Genomic DNA, 20358 nt, shown 5'->3' on the forward strand with positions numbered 1-20358 from the left:
GCTTGACCGTTTGATTCTATATATGGCAAGTGAACCATATTCCTCTATTAGGATCCAAATGAATAATTCTGAAGTTAAATACAGAAAAGCATAAACGAATGAAATTGGGAATCGAAGTTGTACTAATGCCTTAAGCAATACTGACGATCTACCATGTGCTAGAATCTGCTTGAAAAGTGGGAGACCTGGGTTCGATCCCTATGTCGGGAAGATCCCCTGGAGAAGGAAATGGCAACCCACTTCAGTTTTCTTGCCTGGACAATTCCATGGGTTACAGTCCATGGGGTGGCAAAGCGTCAGACAGGACTAAGTGCCTAACACTACCATGTGCTAGGTACTGGGGAAAAACTGAGTACTGACATGATTCCTGATTTGAGTTTACAATCCAGGTAGGGGTAGGGAGGTCTTCTCAGGTGGTCAAGAATCCCCTTGCCAGTGCAGGAGACGCTGGTTGGATCCCTAGGAAATGGCAACCGGCTCCAGTATTCTTGCCTGGCAAATTCCATGGAGAGAGGAGCCTGGTGGGCTTCAGATTCATGGAGTCGCAAAAAGTCTGGCTCTTTCAGCAACTGGATGGGGAAAACACCTGTGCACTCACCAGGCTCCCCTGGGCGGGAAACGCCTAAGCAGAGCCGCAGAGAAGCCTGGGGAGGAAGAGGCAGGTGATGGAGTCTGAAGCGCCGGCGTGGGGAGAACCAACTTACTGATGGCAGGTGTCTGGGGCTGGGCCGCTAAGGACAGACCTGGCACCGAAAGTCACTGTCTTCACAGCAAGGCTACCGCAGCCAAGAATGGAAGCTATCCACGCACCAGGGCGCTTCGAAGGCCCTCAGACTCAGCTTATTTTGATTTGTGGTTCAAATTAAGGACACGTCTTACATTTTTCTCTCAGGACTCCACGTTCAGGCCTTTTTGTTTGCTTTTCATTTTCGCTCCCCGTCCCTAACAACTTTCCGCTGGTAAGACCTTCTTCAGGTGCAGAAGCCAGAAGAAAGCTCCCAGAGCAGTCAGGGCTTAACTCGGAAAGCAGTCAGTTTTGCTATGGACTCTCCTGTGGCGCTGAGGAGGAAGGCCCCAGAATAATCAGCCAGAGACACAAAAGCATCCAAACCCAGAGACAGGCAGGGTACTTCTGTCTCTCTCACCCCCTCTCCGCGAAGCAGCCTCAGCTCTTCACCAAGCACAGCAATTGATTGACAGGCAGGCTCGCCCAATCCCAGCGTGGCGAAGACCGCCCTCGCATCAGTGATAGGAGGGAAGGGGAAGACTGAACCCATCAGATTGGGCAGGGAGGGGGGTTTCCGGTCCGCGCGGGTCCGCCCAGGGCCTCGCGACCAGTCGGCGCTGCAGCCCCGCCCTCCCGCCGCGCGCGCCCCGCCCCTCTCCCCAGAGCTACGCGGCGGCAGAGCGGAGGCCTCGTGCCGTAACGGCCATCGCGGCGGCCGTGGCGGCGTCCCTACCCTCCTCAAGTGAGCTGGCGCCGCCCGGGCTCGGCAGAGGGGAGGTGAGACGGTCCTGCCGGCAGGCAGACGCACAGACAGTCTTTTCTCGTCCGGGGAACCCACATAGCCCGTTACTTGCCGCGGTGCTTCCTCTTCTCTGCTGAAGTTAGCTCCCGGGGCGCCGTCTGCCGGCCCGGAGCTAAGCCGGAGGGGGCGGGGAGGCCGCTTGGTCGGGCCTGGGCTTTTTGCCTCGCGGCTCCGCGCGACCCTTCGGCCACTGCCCTGGGCGGCGCAGCCCTACGACCTTCCTGTCTATCCCTGGAGCGTTGGGTCCGGGTGAGCGTTGCGGCCGGCCGCCCCCGGAGGCTGGGAGGTCGAGTGTGTGGCGTGCACCCTTCTCCTTTTCTTGTCCTCTCTAAAAGTCCTGACGGCTGTTGTGGCGCATTCCGGGGCCGCGGAGGTAGGGACGTGGTGGTGGAGGTGGTGGTGGGGGCGCTCACCTCTAGGAGTGGGAGGGAGCCGTTCCGGGTGCGGAGGATGGACATCCTCGGGATGCGCCTCCCGCCCCTCCCCCCACCCAGCCCCCAGCCGTTTCCCTCGTCGGGAAACCTGGGTTATTTTAATCTTATGGATTCGTACGTGAGTTACTTGGGCTGTAAGCTTTTGACTTGAGTTGTAATATATCCCGGGAAAAAAATGTATCTTGATAGTTGGTTTTGTAACCTTTCTTCTGTGTGTCCATAAAAGTTTGCCGTTAGAAGCTCGGGAAGCTGGATTTTGTGTGGGACTGAGAGCCCTTTATAGACGCCCAGTTTAGCGTCACACTAATGAACTAGTCACTTAAAATAATTCTGCCCGTTGACTTTGGCAAGAAACCATGGGAATTAGGAAAGGATGAGTTGAAGGAGAAATTTCTATCCGCATCTTGGGTGGCTAGCAAAAAAAGCGCACTGTCCAGTCAGGACGAGTAAGTGTTGCAAGACCTATTCATTTTTAAAAATCTTATTTTGGTAGCTGTAAGAAAGACCAGCCATACAGTTTATTAAGCAAGTGGAAAGCGCTGTGTCTCAACCTTCAGGGAGTTTACAGAGTAAATGGGGAAATTATCCAAGAAGAAGGTTCTGTTTGTCTGGTAATTGTCAGTAATGTTCAGTTCTTAAATAGGTATCCCATTCATAGTTTGATAGAAACTCGAGAACTATGCATTGGTTGATTAATAGTAGTTTTATTTCATTTTCATTGCAAACTTTACCATTTTCTTTGGAAAATTGTGAACAGTTTGCAGAATGTTCAAGATTTCTCAGCTGTGCTTGTTCATATATTAAATTTTAAACTTGTTTTCTCTGTTTTTCTAAATATTTAGTCTAGATTTTACTAGTGCTTTCAGGTCCTTGAAAATAAAACTTGAAACATACATGGTAAGTTTTTTTAGATATTGAAATATGTTTTAGGCCACTGGATTTTTGCACCTTTGAGAACTTCCCTGTCAAAACTCAAGGTAGATTTGATGCAAATGTTGTTATAAATCACTTGTCAAGAAGACTTAATAAATACATATCCTGTTTATTTTATTCTTTTATAGTTTAACAATTTTTACAATTTACTTACCTTTGTAATATGGAAGAATACCAGATATTTTTCAGCCTACACCAGAAGACTAAATGATTTACTTATTTAGTCAATAAGTAGAATTGGAGGAAACTCTTGAAATCACTAAGCATTTAACAAATTCTCTGTCAATACTTTGCTGTGCTGTTTTAGGAAGACAACTGACAGGACCAAAAATGACATTTAAAGATTATTTAATAAGGCAACAATTCTGTCTGGATGTTCCTCACTTTCTTTGAAAGATATAATTTATAGTCTTCCTTCAAAACTGATTCCATATACTGACTTTGTTTTGGTGATATTTAGCATGCCTTCAACTACCCAAGCATAAGCCTTGGTTTTATCTTAGACTTCCTCTCACCACATAACATTGCCCAATTTTTGTCAGCCATTTTCTGAAATTTCCTTCAGATATCTGTTCTTCCCACTAGTTTTCTTTTTTCCCCCCAGTAGCTTTTAACCGGATTTTCTGCCTCTTTTCTCCCTGCTTAGTATGTCCTGGCTTCTGTCTTGTTCTAAAATAATGTTTCCACCGCCCTCACTGTTAAGCCAGCATTCGTTCCCTGTTATTTAGAGTATAGTTCAGAATTGCCAGCCTTCTAACAGTCTGCTCAAAACATGTTTTTTTTTTTTTTTTTTAATGATAGCAGTAATTCTCTATAGGAGCTGTCCGCCCTAACACAAACCAATCTCTTGTTCTCATCTAGATTGTGTATTTTGCTGCCTTCATGTCTGTTGACACTTTGACTGCCTGTTTATTGCTAGTATTCTTTAAAAGAAATTTTCCTCCTTAAATTAAGTGGCAAGTAAAGTCAGATTTTGTTGACATTTCATATTTGGTCCTTTCTCACAGCCTTCTAAATCCTTCTGTTCCCTGTGTTGTTACTTTCCTTTGAACCCACAGTCCTTACTGTTTTGTCATTTCTTTGGTTTTTAATATGTGTACTTGTATTATAGTACTATGGAACAGTATTGTGGGAATGTTGGAATCCATCTTTCCATTTTATACATAGGGAAAATGTAATCCATACAGACTGAGTTCACTGAAATTCACCTAGTGACCCTGGCAGAGCTCACTTAAACCTTAATTTCCTACTATTTCCTAACTCAAGTTCTGTATATTAAAAAAAAAAATTTATGTGTGTATTCTTATGAAACTATACTTCTTTTCATCTCTTGCAATATCATTTTGTATTGTTTGCATCACATTACTTTGCATTGTGTGTATTAACTAGATTCAGAACTTCTGTATGAGGGGAGGGGAATCTTTATGACCTGAATTGTTTGAATCATTGAAACAGTGATTTAAAGTCTATATGAAGTCTTTCTCTAGCTTGTTGGGTATATTAGCAGCATTAACTAAAATAAATTGGCGTGTCCATTGTTGAGTCCTATGACCCATTAAAAATGAATCTCTTACAAGTTTTACTGTTGGATTTTAGTTTGAATCTCTTGAAAAAGAGAAACTCTTTGGGAGCCTTGAAAGTAAATGTAAACGAATGTTTTACTTGTAAGGCATCTTGAGTTTATTGATCTAACTAAATGCTCTTTTTGATAGAACAGGAACACTTTTGCTATTTTTTCATTTTGTTCTGTCAAGAACCAGATTATTGAGCAATCTGTTTATTGAGCAGAACATTCTGAAAATCATTTGTTCCACTTGGAAAGTTGGAGAGCTTTTGTGTGTTTATTCTTCACACTCTGCCCGCCTCCCCCCCCCCCCCCCCCTAAAGTTTCTGTTAAAACCAGCAGCATAGAGTTTCCTTGGTATTTTTCTTAATATTCATGTAACAAGACAAGTAGCACGGAAAAATTAGGTGAAATATCTCCAGGGTATGCTTGGCATTTTTGGCCTGAAACAAATTAGAAGCTATTTTTGTTTTATTTTTTGGTTGTTTGTAAATGGCTTATTTTTATTTGTTTAAATAAATTATCTGCTAAAATAAACTGTTGAAACACTGATTCTCTTGTTCTTTATTCCTGAAATTGTACTTAAGGAGTGCTAAATTGGATAAGTGTGCTATGAGTAATTTCTGTTTAAACAGACCAGTTGAATAAAGCAGTGAGAGTATGGCTTGGGGAAATCTTTTTAAAAAATGAATGCATCTAAAAAGGTCTTTTTGTGTGTGTGTGTGTGAACTATCCTTCCAGAAGTCTCAGTACATGCTTCAAAATCATGTTGCACTTAGATCAGTTGAGATAATAAATATAACAAAGAATTTAATATTCCTTGTACTTTATGCCTATTCCAGGTATATTATGAAAACATTTTGTTAATTAAACAATGCATTGGAAAAGTTTTTGGAAATGCTTGATCACTTCCAGATACTGTATGTTTTTAAGTAACATTATTTTTAGGTACATTTAGAATACCTCCTATACCACCTCTCAATTTGCTGCCTGGGAAGTCAGTTAATTTTTTTTTTCTTTTTTTTTTTTAACTTGTTCTTAGAAAGCCCTGTGAAATTTTCCATGATTTAGCTTTTGCCAGCTTCTGTCTGCATCTCTTGTCATTATCTTTTTTCCTTTAGGCTGCTCTTTGGGCCTTGAATAACCAAGCTCTTTTTTGCCTTGTAGCCTGTAAACCCGTCTAGCAGATGGCTTCCTTAGGGTAATAAGTTTGGCTGCTAATAATAAAAACACATCAAATAATAATTTCTCTCCTATGCCAGAGAAATCCAGAGTTTGCATGGCACTCGTTTTTTAAATGGTATTCCTAGTTTTTTTTTCCTATTATAATAACTTTGAAATAAAGATCTTTGTGTATAAGGCCTTAGAAAATTTTCCTTTTGCTTAGTTCCTGTTGTGGGATCCAATTGAAAAGTCCATTAATTTCTTTAAAAACTTGTTTAGAGACAGTATTGTTATATTTTTTTAAATTTTAAGGTGCCCAAATTTCAGTGTATCCATAATGAATTTTTCCATTTGTAGGCATCGTATTACCCATCACCCAGGTCAAAGTATAGAACATTCCCAGTGCTCCAGAAGGCTCTCTCCTGCTTCCTCCCAATCTGTGCCTCTTGCCTCCCAAAGTAATCACCGTTTTCACCTGTATTACCATAGATTATTTTTACCTGTTCTTGAACTTGATGTAAGTGGAACCATACTATATATACTCTTTTGTGGCTGCTTTTACTTAACTTTATGTTTGTGGATTCACCCATGATGTTGGGTGCAGAAGTAGTTGGTCTTATTCACTGATGACTGTATTTTGTTGGTTGAATAGATAGGGGGAAAAAAATCACCATTAATGAATATTTATTTCCTTTTTTTTTTTTTTAAAGCAGTTGTGAATAAAGCAGCTGTGAACATTTACTTAACAACTCTTTTAGTGGACATACACCCTTATTTCTTTTGAGTATATATATATGTGGGAGTAGAATTGCTCTGTTTTTGTTTACTAGTTTTTGCACTTGATCAAACTAGTTCTTTAGCTGGTCTACAGTAGTTTCCTGGGATTTCCCCCATTACCATAAAACTATTCCCTTTGTCTTAAATTTCTTATTTGCTGTGAATCATAATTTTTTTTTAATTGGTTTGACCCCCCCCCCCTTTTTGACAGGTTATATCCCACAGTAGATTCCTGTGAAAACTTGAGATCTGCATTAATAACCCCTCCTTTATTTATTTATGTAGGTCTTCCCACTGATTTGGTTGGTTGAGTAATGTATTGTAGGTTGGAAATAATTTCCCTTAGAAATTCTGAAAGCATCTCGCCATTGTTTTCTAGTTTGTAACTGTTTTAGGAATTCTGAAGACATTCTGATTCCTGATCCTAATGCTTTTGGCCATTTTGGAATTTTTTTAATTTCAGGAGACTGTGACTTGGCATACTCTCATGAAATACATCTAGTTTTGTGCGTTTCCCTAGATGTTATTCATTATGCCCTCCAAATCTACCAAATTATGTTCATCAGTTCTGGTAATTTTTCTTTAATTTCTTTTTTTTCTTTAATTTCTTAATTGATGGTTAGGTTAATCACCTAAGACTGCCATAACAAAATACCACAGACTGTGTGTTTTAAATAACAGGTACTAATTTTCTCACAGCTCTGGAGGCTGGAAGTCTGAGATTAAGGTGCCATTGGGATTGGTTTCTGATGAGTTTGCTTCTTGGTTTGTAGACCCTTTTCACTGTGTCCTTACAGGGCCTTTTGTGGAAAGAACTGTATCTTTCCTCCTCTTAGGAGGATACCAATCCTGTTGGATTAGGGCGCCACCCTTATGACCTCTTTTAACCATAGCTACCTCCTAAAGGTCATATTTCCAAATACATTCACGTGGGGGGCTAGGGCTTCAAGATACGAATTTTGACAGGACACAATTCAGTTCCTAACAGTGGTTTTCTCTTCTGTTTGTATCTCCTCTTGCTATGAAACTTCTGTTATTTGTTTGGATCTCTTAGACTAGTCCTCTAATAATACTTCCTTTTTCTTTTGCTTTTCACCTCCTAGTCTTTTTGCTCTTTTTTATCTGGGAGTCTTTGTTAACTTTATTTCCTAAGCCTGGTGTTGAATTTTCCTTTTTTTGTTGTGAAGATTTTGCTTTTTCAAGAGTTCTTTTTTTCTTAAAATTTCTCTTTTATAGAGCACATCTTGTGCTTTTGTCATGGATGCCTTGTCTTTAATTTCTGAATATAATTTTTAAAAAAAGACAAAAACCTTTTTTTTTTCTTTTTACAGCCTCTTTCCTTCTAAACTGGTCTCCAGCTTTTCTGTTGGAGACTTACTTAAGTGTCAGTAATCCTTGGATATTATCTAGAGAGTGAATTGATGGGGACTTAAAGACTTCATGGTGGCCTAAGTGAGCCATTTTTAAAGAAAACCCTGATTGATGTCCAGGAGATGTTTTCCTCTTGGGTCAGGTTCGTGAAGGAAAATGCAAATCTGCTTGAGGGCTTGAAGTTTGGCTGCCAGTTTCTTTTTGTGTGAGGGGCTGGAGTTCTCAGTCCCCTACTTTTGGTAGGGTATGCCAGTCTTTAATTATTTCTGGCGAGAGTAGTCTGAATGGTATTACATTTTTAAAGGGTTGTAAAAAAGAGAATAATATGTAATAGAGACTATGTGTGGCCCATAAAGACTAAAATGTTTGCTATTTGGCCCTTTACAGAAAAAGTGTGTACCTTGTTCTTGCTGTAATGGTTCTGATTTCCTTTAATAAAGCTTCTAGACTATAACTACTTTTAGTCCTACTCAGGCTTAAGTTTACAATCTTGGAACTTCCTGAAACTCTTTGTTTTAATTTGGTCTAGTGCATAACATGGAAGTTATGACTAAGAATTGGTAGGATATACTCTATTCAGAGATATGAGATATTTTTAATTTAAAATCTCAAAAAGTAGACACAAAATATTGAAGAAATAAATCACAACACATAATGAGTATACACGTGCATTGTTATTTATCTTGTCACCTAAGTGCAGAACATGAGTGCGTATACTTTGAAAAATGGCAGAGGGACAGTTGTATTAAGAACAGGCCCAAGTCATATTTTAAATGAGCCATTTTCAACTGCTCTCTCTGTAGTTGGTAAATCATAACTGGCAGAATAAATTGGCTCTAGACAGGAAGCTGTTTCAGGCAGTAGTATATGTATATATGTGTGTGTGTGTGTGTGCACTTGTATTTTTCCACCTGATATCAGTCAGAAATGATAGAATTAATGTAAGCCACGTGGCAGAATGGGAGAAACAGGAATTACTGTTATAGGAAATAAATGTCTTATCCTTTAAGTCCTAGCTGCTGAAAAACTAAGTTTAGTCCTAATTGTGTGAGCAGTCTCATCACAGATTTCTGTATAATGATCTTTTTCTTTCCTCTAAATGATAATTGTCTTTAGTGTTTATGTGTTTTTCTCTTTTTGGCTGCACCAAGTGGCATGTGGGGTATTAGTTCCCTGATCAGGGATCAAACCCATGTCCCCGGCTCTGGGAGCATGGAATTTTAACCACTGGACTGCTAGGGAAGTCCCTATCTCTGTTATTTTTTGATATGTATATTCCAGAGTTGTTTCTGTGAATATATAAACTCATGCTAACTTAAAAATAGGATCACATGCTACATCTTGTTTTCTAACTTGTGTTTTATAAACATCCTTTTAAGTCAGTATGAAAGTGTAAAGTGAAAGTGAAAGTCACTCGGTCGTTGGTATCCGACTCTTTGCGACCCCATGGACTATATATAGTCCATGGAATTCTCCAGACCAGATTACTGGAGTGGGTAGCCTTTCCCTTCTCCAGGGGATCTTCCCAACCCATGGATCAAACCCAGGTCTCCTGCATTGCAGGCAGATTCTTTACCAGCTGAGCCACAAGGGAAGCCGAAGAATACTGGAGTGGATAACCCATCCCTTCTCTAGCAGATCTTCCCGACCCAGGAATTGAACTGGGGTCTCCTGCCTTGCAGGCGAATTCTTTACCAGCTGAGCTATCAGGGAAGCCCTGAGTCAGTATATCTAAGTTTATAAAGATTCTAGAGTCAGGCAACTTAAATTCCATTATGGGTAGACTTCTTCACTAGGTAGACTTCATCTACAAACAAATAGGTAGACTATTTGTTTGGGCTTAAGCCTTTTTTAAGCTTATTCTTCAGAAGAGTATTATAAGTTTACATGATACAGTTAGCTTAAAACTCAACATTCAGAAAACTAAGATCATGGCATCTGGTCCCATCTCTTCATGGCAAATAGATGGGGAAACTGGAAACAGTGACAGACTTCATTTTTTTGGGCTCCAAAATCACTGCAGATTGTGACTGCAGCTGTAAAGTTAAAAGACGTTTACTTCTTGGTAGAACAGTTATGACCAACCTAGACAGCATGTTAAAAAGCAGAAACATTACTTTGCCAACAAAGGTCTTTCTAGTCAAAGCTATGGTTTTCCAGTAGTTATGTATGGATGTGAGAGTTGGACTGTAAAGAAAGCCGAGCGCCAAAGAATTGATGCTTTTGAACTGTGGTGTTGGAGAAGACTCTTGAGAGTCCCTTGGACTGCAAGGAGATCCAATCAGTCCATCCTAAAGGAGATCAGTCCTGGGTGTTCATTGGAAGGACTGATGTTGAAGCTGAAACTCCAGTAGTTGGCCACCTGATACAAAGAGCTGACTCATCTGAAAAGACCCTGATGCTGGGAAGGATTGAGGGCAGGAGGAGAAGGGGATGACAGAGGGATGAGATGGTTGCATGGCATCACCGACTCAACGGACATGAGTTTGAGTAAACTCTGGGAGTTGGTGATGATCAGGGAAGCCTGGCGTGCTTCAGTCCATGGAGTTGCAAAGAGTTGGACATGACTGAGCGACTGTACTGAACTGAAATTACACGATAATTCATGAATCCTCTTAACTGCTAAGCAATGTTTGGTGCACATTAAGAGCTTTACAGTCAGTTTCTAGGTGTCAAATAACAAGGTTCAAAGATAAAGAGGTTTTAAGTGTTGATAATGGTTGCCAAACTATTATTCAGAAAAAAAAAAACCGATTTATCTGTTTACCAACAAAGTGTTCTTGTCTTTGCATTGTTATTCTAATTTTTGTCAACCTGGTAGATTAAAAACTGGCAGAACTGAAAAGGAGACAAATCTACAAATATAATTTGGGATATTTTAGCATAACTGAGTAATTATTAATAGAATACTATTAATGGAATAGTATTAATAGTATTATTGGAATAGTATTTATTATTATATTCCAATAGTATTATCGGAATAGTATAGTATTAATGGAATAGTATTAATAATATTAATAGAATACTATTAATAGAATACTATTAATAATTATTATTAATAGTAGAACAACTACATACTCTTAGATCATTATACAAAAGACTTCTGTGTAAAGATGGATGAGTGAAAGATGCATTGACTTTTACTCCCCTCCAAAGCCTACCAAGATTACCATATAGAATTATTTTTTATAGATTTGAACTGTACGGGTAAAGAAAATGGAAGAAGCAATGAAATTTGGAAGCTGGAAAGCAACAGACTGATAGAAACATCTTCAGTTCAGTCGCTCAGTTGTGTCTAACTCTCTGTGACTCCATGAACTACAGCATGCCAGGCCTCCCTGTCCATCACCAACTCCTGGAGTCCACCCAAACTCCTGGAGTCCACCCAAACTATGTTCCATCGAGTCGGTGATGCCATCCAATCATCTCATCCTCTGTCGTCCCCTTCTCCTCCTGCCCTCAATCTTTCCCAGCATCAGGGTCTTTTCAGATGAGTCAGCTCTTTGTATCAGGTGGCCAACTACTGGAGTTTCAGCTTCAACATCAGTCCTTCCAATGAACACCCAGGACTGATCTCCTTTAGGATGGACTGATTGGATCTCCTTGCAGTCCAAGGGACTCTCAAGAGTCTTCTCCAACACCACAGTTCAAAAGCATCAATTCTTGGGCACTCAGCTTTCTTTATAGTCCAAGTCTCACATCCATACATGACTGCTGGGAAAACCATAGCCTTGACTAGACGGACCTTTGTTGACAAAGTAATGTTTCTGCTTTTTAGTATGCTGTCTAGGTTGGGCTAAGAAACATCTTAGTAGACTTAAAAATGTTCAGTCCTAAACTGGAAGTGGGAAAATGGAAAAGAATGCTCAGGCTCAGGAATTTGTATCATCAGGTATTCTTGTGGAAGAAGGAGGCAAGAGTAGTACTAAAAATAGGATTATTTGAAAACCTGTTTAAGGAGCCAGCTCAGTCAATTCTAATAGCCAAAAAAGTAGAAACAGCCCAAATGTCCATCACCTGATAAATGGTAAATAAAATGCATATTATAATAAAAGTAGTGAGGGACTCATACATGTTGTAACATGAATGAACCTTAACAATATGCTTATGTGAGAGAAGCCAGTCACAAAAGACCACATATTATGTGATTCTATTTTGTATGAAATGTCTTGAAAATACAAATCTATAGAGATACAGAGTAAATTAGTGGTAGCCTAAGACTGGGAATTGGGCAGATAAGAGGGAGATGAGAAATGACTGCTCAAGGGTACAGATTTCTTTTTGGTGTAATGAAAATGTTCTAAAACTGTGATGGTTACACAACTGAATATACTAAAATCATTGAATTGTATGCTTTAAATTGGTCACTTGTATAGTGTTTGAGTTATATCTCAGTAAGCTATTATTTACAAAAAAAGGCAGCATGAGCCTAGATATATTTGTACAGCTAAGTGACTGCCCTGTTTACTACCTCAGCAGAAGACTGAAGGTTTATCCTCTACAGTGGATAAAATGCAGTGTCTCAGAGAGGGGTAGATACTAGATATAATTGAAGACCAGGTATCCTACAGAGAACACACTTGGATTATGTAAATGTGCTCAATGTTAGAACCTTATTGAAGTCTCTTCTCTTGGGGGCCCAGAATCTTGACAGTCAAGTAGGAACTTAGAGCAGGGGTCCCAAGCCTTCAGGATCTAATGCTTGATGATTTGAGGTGAAGCTGATGTAATAATAATAGGAATAAAGTGCACAATAAATGTAATGCACTTAAATAATCCTGAAACTATACCTGATCCATGGAAAAATAGTCTTCCATGCAATCAGTCCCTGGTGCTAAAAAGGTTGGGGACTGCTGACTTAGAGGATGATTCTTGGTTAGAACCAAGAAGAAAAACTCTTTAAATTATACACAGTCAGTTTTTAGGGCCCAGCTTTTAAATATGAACAAATCAAGGATTACCAGGTTAATGAGAAAAACTTTTTTAATACAGGAGACCAAAACAAATAGAAAAAAAGAATTTGGAGGATGAGAGCAAAAAAAAAAAAAAAAAAGCTCTTGAAAATTAGAGGGTAGTAGCAAGAAGAAAACACTCTAGAAGAATAGAAGTTAAAGTAGAAGCAAGTGCAAGTCAGTCAGTCCTGTCTGACTCTTTGCAACCCCATGGACTGTCTACCTCCTCTGTCCATGGGGATTCTCCAGGCAAGAATACTGGAGTGGGTTGTGTGCCCTCTTCAGGGGATCTTCCCGACGTAGGGATTGAAGCCAACTTTCCTGCATTGCAGGTGGATTCTTTACTGTCTGAGCCACCAGGGAAGCCCTAGAGTAGACCTTGGATAAAGTAGAGGAAAAGATGGAAAACAGATTAAAAGAAAACAGCAATACAATTCAAAAATCGGTCCAGGAGATCAACTTCCAAGTAACAAAAATGCTGGTAAGAGAACAGTGTAGAGAAGAAATATTCATGAAATATTAAAAAAAAAAAAAAAAAAATTACCCAGAGAGTTCAGGAACATCATTTTGCATTGTGAGAGATCCTCTGAGTACTCAAGGAAAATGAATGAAAAAAGATAAATGTACTTGGAATCAGTGTCTAGTCAGGAAAATGAAGACCGTACTACTTATAACAGAATTTTATAATACAAAGAATTGTTTAGCCATACGTAATGGGTTAAGTTGTATCCCTGCAAAATGATATTTGAAGTCCAACCTACAGTACCTCAGAATGTGTCCTTGAAGAGAGACTTCAGAGGTAATCAAGTAAGAAGGTAAGGTCATAGAGTGTCTTTTAAGCCAGTATGACTGGTGTTAAGATTTTTTTTTTTCTTGGATGTGGACTATTTTTAAAGTTTTTACTGAATTTATTACAGTATTGCTTCTGTTTTATGTTTTGGATTTTTGGCTGCAAAGCATATGGAATCTTAGTTCCCTGACCATGGATTGAAGCAGCACCCCTAAACAGAAAGGCAAAGTCTTAACCTCTGGACTACCAAGGAAGTCCCAACTGGTGTTCTTTAAAAACAGTTGGGAAATTTAGACATAAATCTGGACACAGGTATGCAAAGAGGGAAGATGGCTTACAAGCCAAGGAATGCCTGCCTTGTAGAAGCTAGGAGAGGGTCCTGAAACAGATGCTTCTTAGTGCATTCAGACAGAGCATGGCCAATGCTTTGAGCTTAGACTTGTGGCCTCCACAACTGTGAGAAGGATTTCTGTTGGAAGCCAGCCTAGTTTGTGTTCCTTTGTTACAGCAGCCCTCAGAAACTAATAGACTAGGTAATTAGAGGGCTGAAAAGGCAATAAGGGAATTTTCAGATATCACAAAGATAATTAACTGTAGGAAGTAATTTCTAGCCTGCCCTTAGGTTTGGGAGAACAGAGAGATTGGAATTATAAGAAATATTGAAGAGTGGCCCTGAGGCACTGGAACTCAAACTTCTAAGAAATTGCTGTGTGCTCAGGAAGTAAAAATACTTTAGGAGACTTGATGAGGTTGATCTGGAAATGGCAGGAGAAACATAAAACTTGTTTAACCGAAACCAGTTGCTGATAATAGAATAATTGCTATTGCCAGAGTTAAGGTTGACGGTTGATACTGAGCTGGAGTGTCTCCCTATTTCCTCCTTCAGTCTTCCAGTGTCTTGCTAGTGTCCCCTTGGGCAGAGTGTTAACAGGAAGCCAGCTAGCAAAGAAATGTGGTTTGCAGGGTTCCAGCCCCTACAGAGCAGACTAGTGAAGAGTAGGTTTGAACTCTGGGACAATAGCTTACTAACCAACAGACACTGAAGTATGTTATTTTGAAAGTTTGGAATACATGGGCCAAAGAATATCTGTCAACTTCCAGAGGGGGAGAAATGGGTCTCTCAACTTCAGAGATTGCAACTCTCTCAAATCAGAAGACAGTGAGCAATGCCCTCAAATTCTGGAGGAAGATTATTTCCAAGCTAGAATTCTTTATCGAGCCAAATTATTGCACACAAGTATAGAATGTAGACATTTTGAGTCATGCAAGGTTTCCAGATATTTCTCTTCCTCACTAATGCTATTGTGTGATTTGCTCCACCCACCAAAAGGAAGGAGTAAACGTCAATGAGAGAAGAAGGTGAGCAATAGAGAAGCAGGAAATAAAATTCTAAAGGGACACGTGGGATCCTTAAGGTGATAAAGAGAATTCCCTTAATGCTAACTGATTGCTAAGTGAAAGAGCAGTGAGTCTGGATTTGAATGGGTGAGAAGGCCCTTGTAGTTTTATGACAATGAAACTGTTAGAATACCTTGTGTCTGTATCTCTTAATTTAGGCAATCGGCAAAGAGTTTGAAGTTGATTTAGTGATGTCTTTTGCTTGCTTAGTTGAAGCCTAAGAGCTTCATTTTAAGAGCTGGAGTTTAGAGCTCCATTCTGAAATTACTTTTCTTGTACTGACCCTTAGTTTAATCGTGTTGTGTGATTATACATAGTATTGGTATGTGGTTGATTCATAAATTTATGTCTATGCAAGACCTCTGCTCCAAGGTCTAGAGTCATAGATTATATCCATTATCTATTACTTTGTAAATGGCACTCCAAAACTGAGTGGTTTAAAACAATGATCATTTTATTTTGTTCATAGGTCCATGTTTAGGCAGGACTTGGGTAGAGATGGCTTATCTCTGTTCCATGAGATATCATCTAAAGGTGGCTTATTCTTGTTGCTGACAAGTTGATAATAGTTGATTGGGAGTTCTGTGGCTGGCTATGGGTTGGGGACCTTGTTTCCTCTCCTGTTACCTAGGGCTGTTTGGGCTTCATCATAGCATGATGGCTGGGCTCCAAGAACAGGCATTTTTAGAGTGTCCAGCAGAAGCTCTGACAGTTTTTATTATGACAGGCTTGGAGGTCATGTAGCTTCACTTCTGCATAGTAATAAGTGTACCAGTGTTCAAGGCTAGGGAAATTGACTGTCTCCTCCTCCCTCCCCCCCCATTAAGAGGCGGTGTCTAAATCATAGAGAATCATGCAGTATTGAAAATACTGTTTCAACCATCTTTGGAAAATACAGTATGCCACATATATCAAACTGTTTCCTTGCTATTGCCACTTGTATATCTTAGAGATTTTGAACTTAAAACAATCAAAATGAATTCTTGATTTCTTACTCTTAAACTGCACCCTTTCCCTTCTTTCCTCCATTAGTCCATTCCTCAGTCTTTCTCATTTCATTAAATGGTATTGCCATTCACCCAGTAGCTTGCTTTCTTTACTTCCCATACTTCTAATCCTTCCTGTCTCTTCGAACTCCAAATACATCTTGAATTCTTCTATTCTTTATCTACACAGTCACCATAACATTAAAGTCCAGGCTACGAAGCCACCATCATCATTTCACTTGGACTCTTGTCAGTATTTATTTGAGATATGATTAACATTTTATTAGTTTCAGGTATGCCATGTAATGATTCATGTCTTTTAAAAAAATTGTGGTAAAATGCACATAACAAAATTTACCTTTCTAACCAGTTTTAAGTGTATATAGTTCAGTATTGTTAAGTAAATTCACGTTGTGCTACCAATCTCCAAAACTTTTCTGCCTTGCAAAAACAAAACACTGCACTCACTGAACAACTTGCCATTCTCCCATTCCCCCAACGTCTGGCACCCACCATTCTCCTTTCTGGTTCTTTTTCTGTTTGTTTGCTCTCATGTAAGTGGAATCACTGGCATTTTTTTTTTTTTTTTTTTATGGCTGCATTATTTCACTTAGCATGGTCTTCATGTGCAAAATTTTCTTCCTTTTTAAGGCTGATAATATTCCATTGAATATATATACCACATATTGTTTATCCATCTGTTGATGGACACTTGGTTTGCTTCCACTTTCGGCTATTACAAATAATGCTATGAACATGAATGTACAAATGCCTGTTCAAGTCTCTTCAGAAATTGCTGGACCACATGATAATTCTCTGATTTTTTGAGGAACTGCAGCACTTTCTTTTGAGGAACTATCATTCCTCCCTCCCTTCCTTCACTCCTTTCTTGATAGTAGCTATCCTAATGGATATGAGGTGACACCTCATTGTGGTTTTGATTGTTGTTTTCCTAATGATTCATGATGTTGAGCACCTCTTCATGTGCTTGTTGGTCATTTGTATATATTTAGTTGTTGTTGTTAAGTCACTAAGTCCTGTCTGACTCTTTGCGACCCTACCCCATGCTCTGCAGAACGCCAGGCTCCTCTGTCCTTCCCTATCTCCCTGAGTTTGTTCAAATTCATGTCCATTGAGTCAGTGATGCTATTTAACCATCTCATCCTCTGTCTCTCCCTTCTTTTATCTTTAGAGAAATGTCTGTATAAGTATTGTATTTAAAATTTTTGTTGGTGAGTCTTAACTAGTCTAATGGACCAGTTTATATTTATACTGTTTTATTTTTTCCTTTAACTAATTTTTTACCAGTAGTCAAAGAATGGTTTTTAAGATTTCTGTATTAATTGTGATATGCTAACAGCTCTATTAAGCAACAAATCTTAAGTGGCTTAACATGATGGAAGTTTATATTACTTTCTCACGTCAGTCTACTGTATATGTGTTTTGGAGGAGCTGTTACTAAATCATGCCTCTTTTGCGACCCAATGGACTGTAGCCTGCCAGGCTCCTCTGTCCATGGGATTTCCCAGGCAAGAATACTGGAATGGGATGCCATTTTCTTCTCCAAGGGATCTTCCCAACCAAAGACGCAAACCCATATTTCCTGCATTGGCAGGTGAATTCTCTACCACTGAGCCGCTAGGGCAGCCCCTGTGTGAATAGAGGAGGAGTGGGGCTACCTCTATGCAGTTACTTCAGAGGCGTAGGCTCCTCTATCTTTTCAAGTTATCACCATCACATCACAATGTAGCTTTTGAGATGGTCTTGAAAAGGGAAGCAAGTATGGAGGAAGATTCTGGGATCTGCTCAGAAAGTGGCATGTATCACTTTCACCCACATTTCATTGGTCAGAACTGAGTCCCATGACCCCGCCTAACTCCAGAGGCCACTGAGAAATGTTGAATAGCTGTTGTACTGATGAGAAAGCATAGATATCCATGAGCAATAGTTCTAGCAATCTCTGTCACAGTGTATCAGAGTAGAACTCCCCTGATTAAGGGCTTCCCAGGTGGCTCAGTGGTGAAGAATCCGCCTGCCAGCATAGGAAATGCAGGTCCAATCCCCGAGTCTGGAAGATCCCCTAGAGTAGAAAATGGCAACGCACTCCAGTATTCTTGCCTGGAAAATCCCATGGACAGAGGAGCCTGGCAGGCTGCAGTCCATGGGGTTGCAGAGTCAGACATAACTGAGTACAACACAGCACAGCCCCTGATTAAAACCCTTTAATAACTTATTACCCACAGAATAAATTTAGCCTATTTCTGTTCCAACCTTATTTTGTACCACTTCCCCCTTATTATTCTCACGTTATATTAGAATAGGTCATTCTCTATAACATGCCAAACATTTTTCTTGCTGGATCTGCAGTTTCCTTTGCTTGAAGCACTCTAAATATTTAGATAACTTCCTCATTTTCATCTTCATTATCAGCTTAAAATCCATTTCTAACTAAAATCCCAAACAAAAATAGCTCTCCTATTCTCTTATCTTTTAGGACAGCACTATGTTTATATCTGTACAGCATTTACCACAATCATTAATTTTATTTGAAAAAAAAATTTGTTTGCTTTAAGTAAAGCAAGAGATGTCTTTTTCACTTTTATACCCCTGCAATATCCAGCCAGTGCTTAGCACACTCTCGTCATTCCGTCAGACTGAAATGGAGAGGTTGCAGTGAATTAATTATAACAAACACTTCTAATGGTAGTTTAGGTGAATTGCTGAGGGCTTGGATTTTAGTGGTGGCAGTGCCAATGGAACAGAAAAGGATGGACAAGAAAGGAAAAATGAATGCAAATTGCTGTGTGTCTAAAGTGGGGAGTCTCGGTAAAGGGAATGATAATGGTTTGTAATTTACAGATGAGTAAGGAGGACAGAGGAGCCTGGGGGGCTACAGTCCATGAGGTGGCGAAAAGTTGGACATGACTCAGCACAGAGAGGATAGAAGAGCTGGCATTTGGAGTTAATGATGGGTTGGGGTTGGCACGTGTTGAGTTTGACGTGGTAGCAAGACTTTCATGTAGAAATATTGAGGAACAGTGGCTTGGATTAGAGTACACCGGTGAAATTTTAGATCTGGGAATCAGTTGACTAAGGTGGTAAGATGAAGCCATGAAAATGGATGATCTACTGAGAGTGTATATACTGATAAGAGCAAGGGAAAAAGAAAAAAAAAGAGACGCCAGATATGGAAATAAAGGAGTAGGTAGAGAGGGAGGAGGAGAACCAACTTAATACAGGGTTAAGGAAGCCAAGGCATTTCAGGAAAGAAGGAAGTTTAACTTGACTGCTGCTAGTGTGGCTGTTCCTTGTGATGGCAATATTAATGTCTGCTTCATAAGGTCACGGTGGGGATTATTAACATATTATATTAAAAGCACTTAGTGTACTTGCTCTTTTCCTTAAGTGCCCAGTAAACGTTTTGAAGTGAAATTCAATAAGACAATACAGTTAAGCATCAAGGAGACATTAAGTAGTTTGTAGAGGAAGAAAAGACTTCTCCGTTTACTGTAGCATCTTTTCTTTAGATGTACATTCTTTTTAAATGTTGTAGATAACATTTATGAATTTATTTTGAAGTGTTTTTAGTAGGAATTTTCTGACCTGAAAGTATGCAGAATCATAGCAGTACAATGACAGTTCATCTGTTCATGCTTCTTAACCACATCCTTTTACTGACTCTTACTCCAGATGCATTTATAATGCAGGTGCTTCTTTGAAAGGCATTGTCCTTTAAACTGGGTTGAGATTAAATTCTTATTTAACATTGAAATTAAATGAAGGTATATTTGAAATGGAAGCGTAGTTTAATATGTCAAATTGTATTAACTTCAAAGAGCACTTGACTTTTGGTAGTGGAACTTAGTTAGAGGTAGTGTGACGAAATTCCAGTTCCTTTTATGTAGCTGCCACAAGATTCTGTCTCCAGATAATCAAGTAAGAGACCCCACGAGGAAAGGTGTGGGAGCTTTCCTGCATTCATTTTCATTATTGTCTTTTTGTTTAGGGTTTTTTTTTTGGCAGGTTAGCTGCCAACAAACAGTTTGATTGTTCCATAGCTTGCCTGACCAGTTTCTCTTTTTTTCTTTTCTTATCTTCTCAGGTATTATTATGAAAAAAAGTAAATTATTGTTGCCTTTTCATGATCAATAGCAATCTGTAAGTAAGAGTAGTAGTTTGGAATAAAGGGTAAGGAAAAAAGTCTGAGAGGCAAGGAAAGACGTGTATAAAGTGAAGGAGGGGAAGAGAAAAGGAAGCTGAGAGATAATTGGTGAATGGAGCTTCTAAAGGTTTATCTTTTGCTTTACCTCAGGTTTCAACTTGCAGTGAATTAGCAGTTGAAAATTGTGTTGCCAGTAGCATGTAATTGATGACTTTTAGGTCATTTGCTACCTGGAATGGACATAATTTCCTTATAAAATTCAGATATAACTATCATTAAGTTAGGTGGGATAGGGCAG

The 20358-nt window shown here is 39.4% G+C and overlaps 1 protein-coding gene across 1 annotated transcript in view; it reads left to right on the forward strand.

Moving 5' to 3' along the window:
* The first annotated feature begins 1374 nt into the window (after positions 1-1374).
* Positions 1375-20358, forward strand: part of NCK1 (NCK adaptor protein 1) — a 74790-nt gene continuing 55806 nt past the window's right edge. The window contains exon 1 of the mRNA XM_061167659.1: positions 1375-1504. The gene's annotated coding sequence lies outside the window, so the exon portion shown is untranslated. The remainder of the gene's footprint in view (positions 1505-20358) is intronic.

This window comes from Dama dama, chromosome 19, assembly GCF_033118175.1.
Source record: "Dama dama isolate Ldn47 chromosome 19, ASM3311817v1, whole genome shotgun sequence".
Lineage (NCBI taxonomy): Eukaryota > Metazoa > Chordata > Mammalia > Artiodactyla > Cervidae > Dama > Dama dama.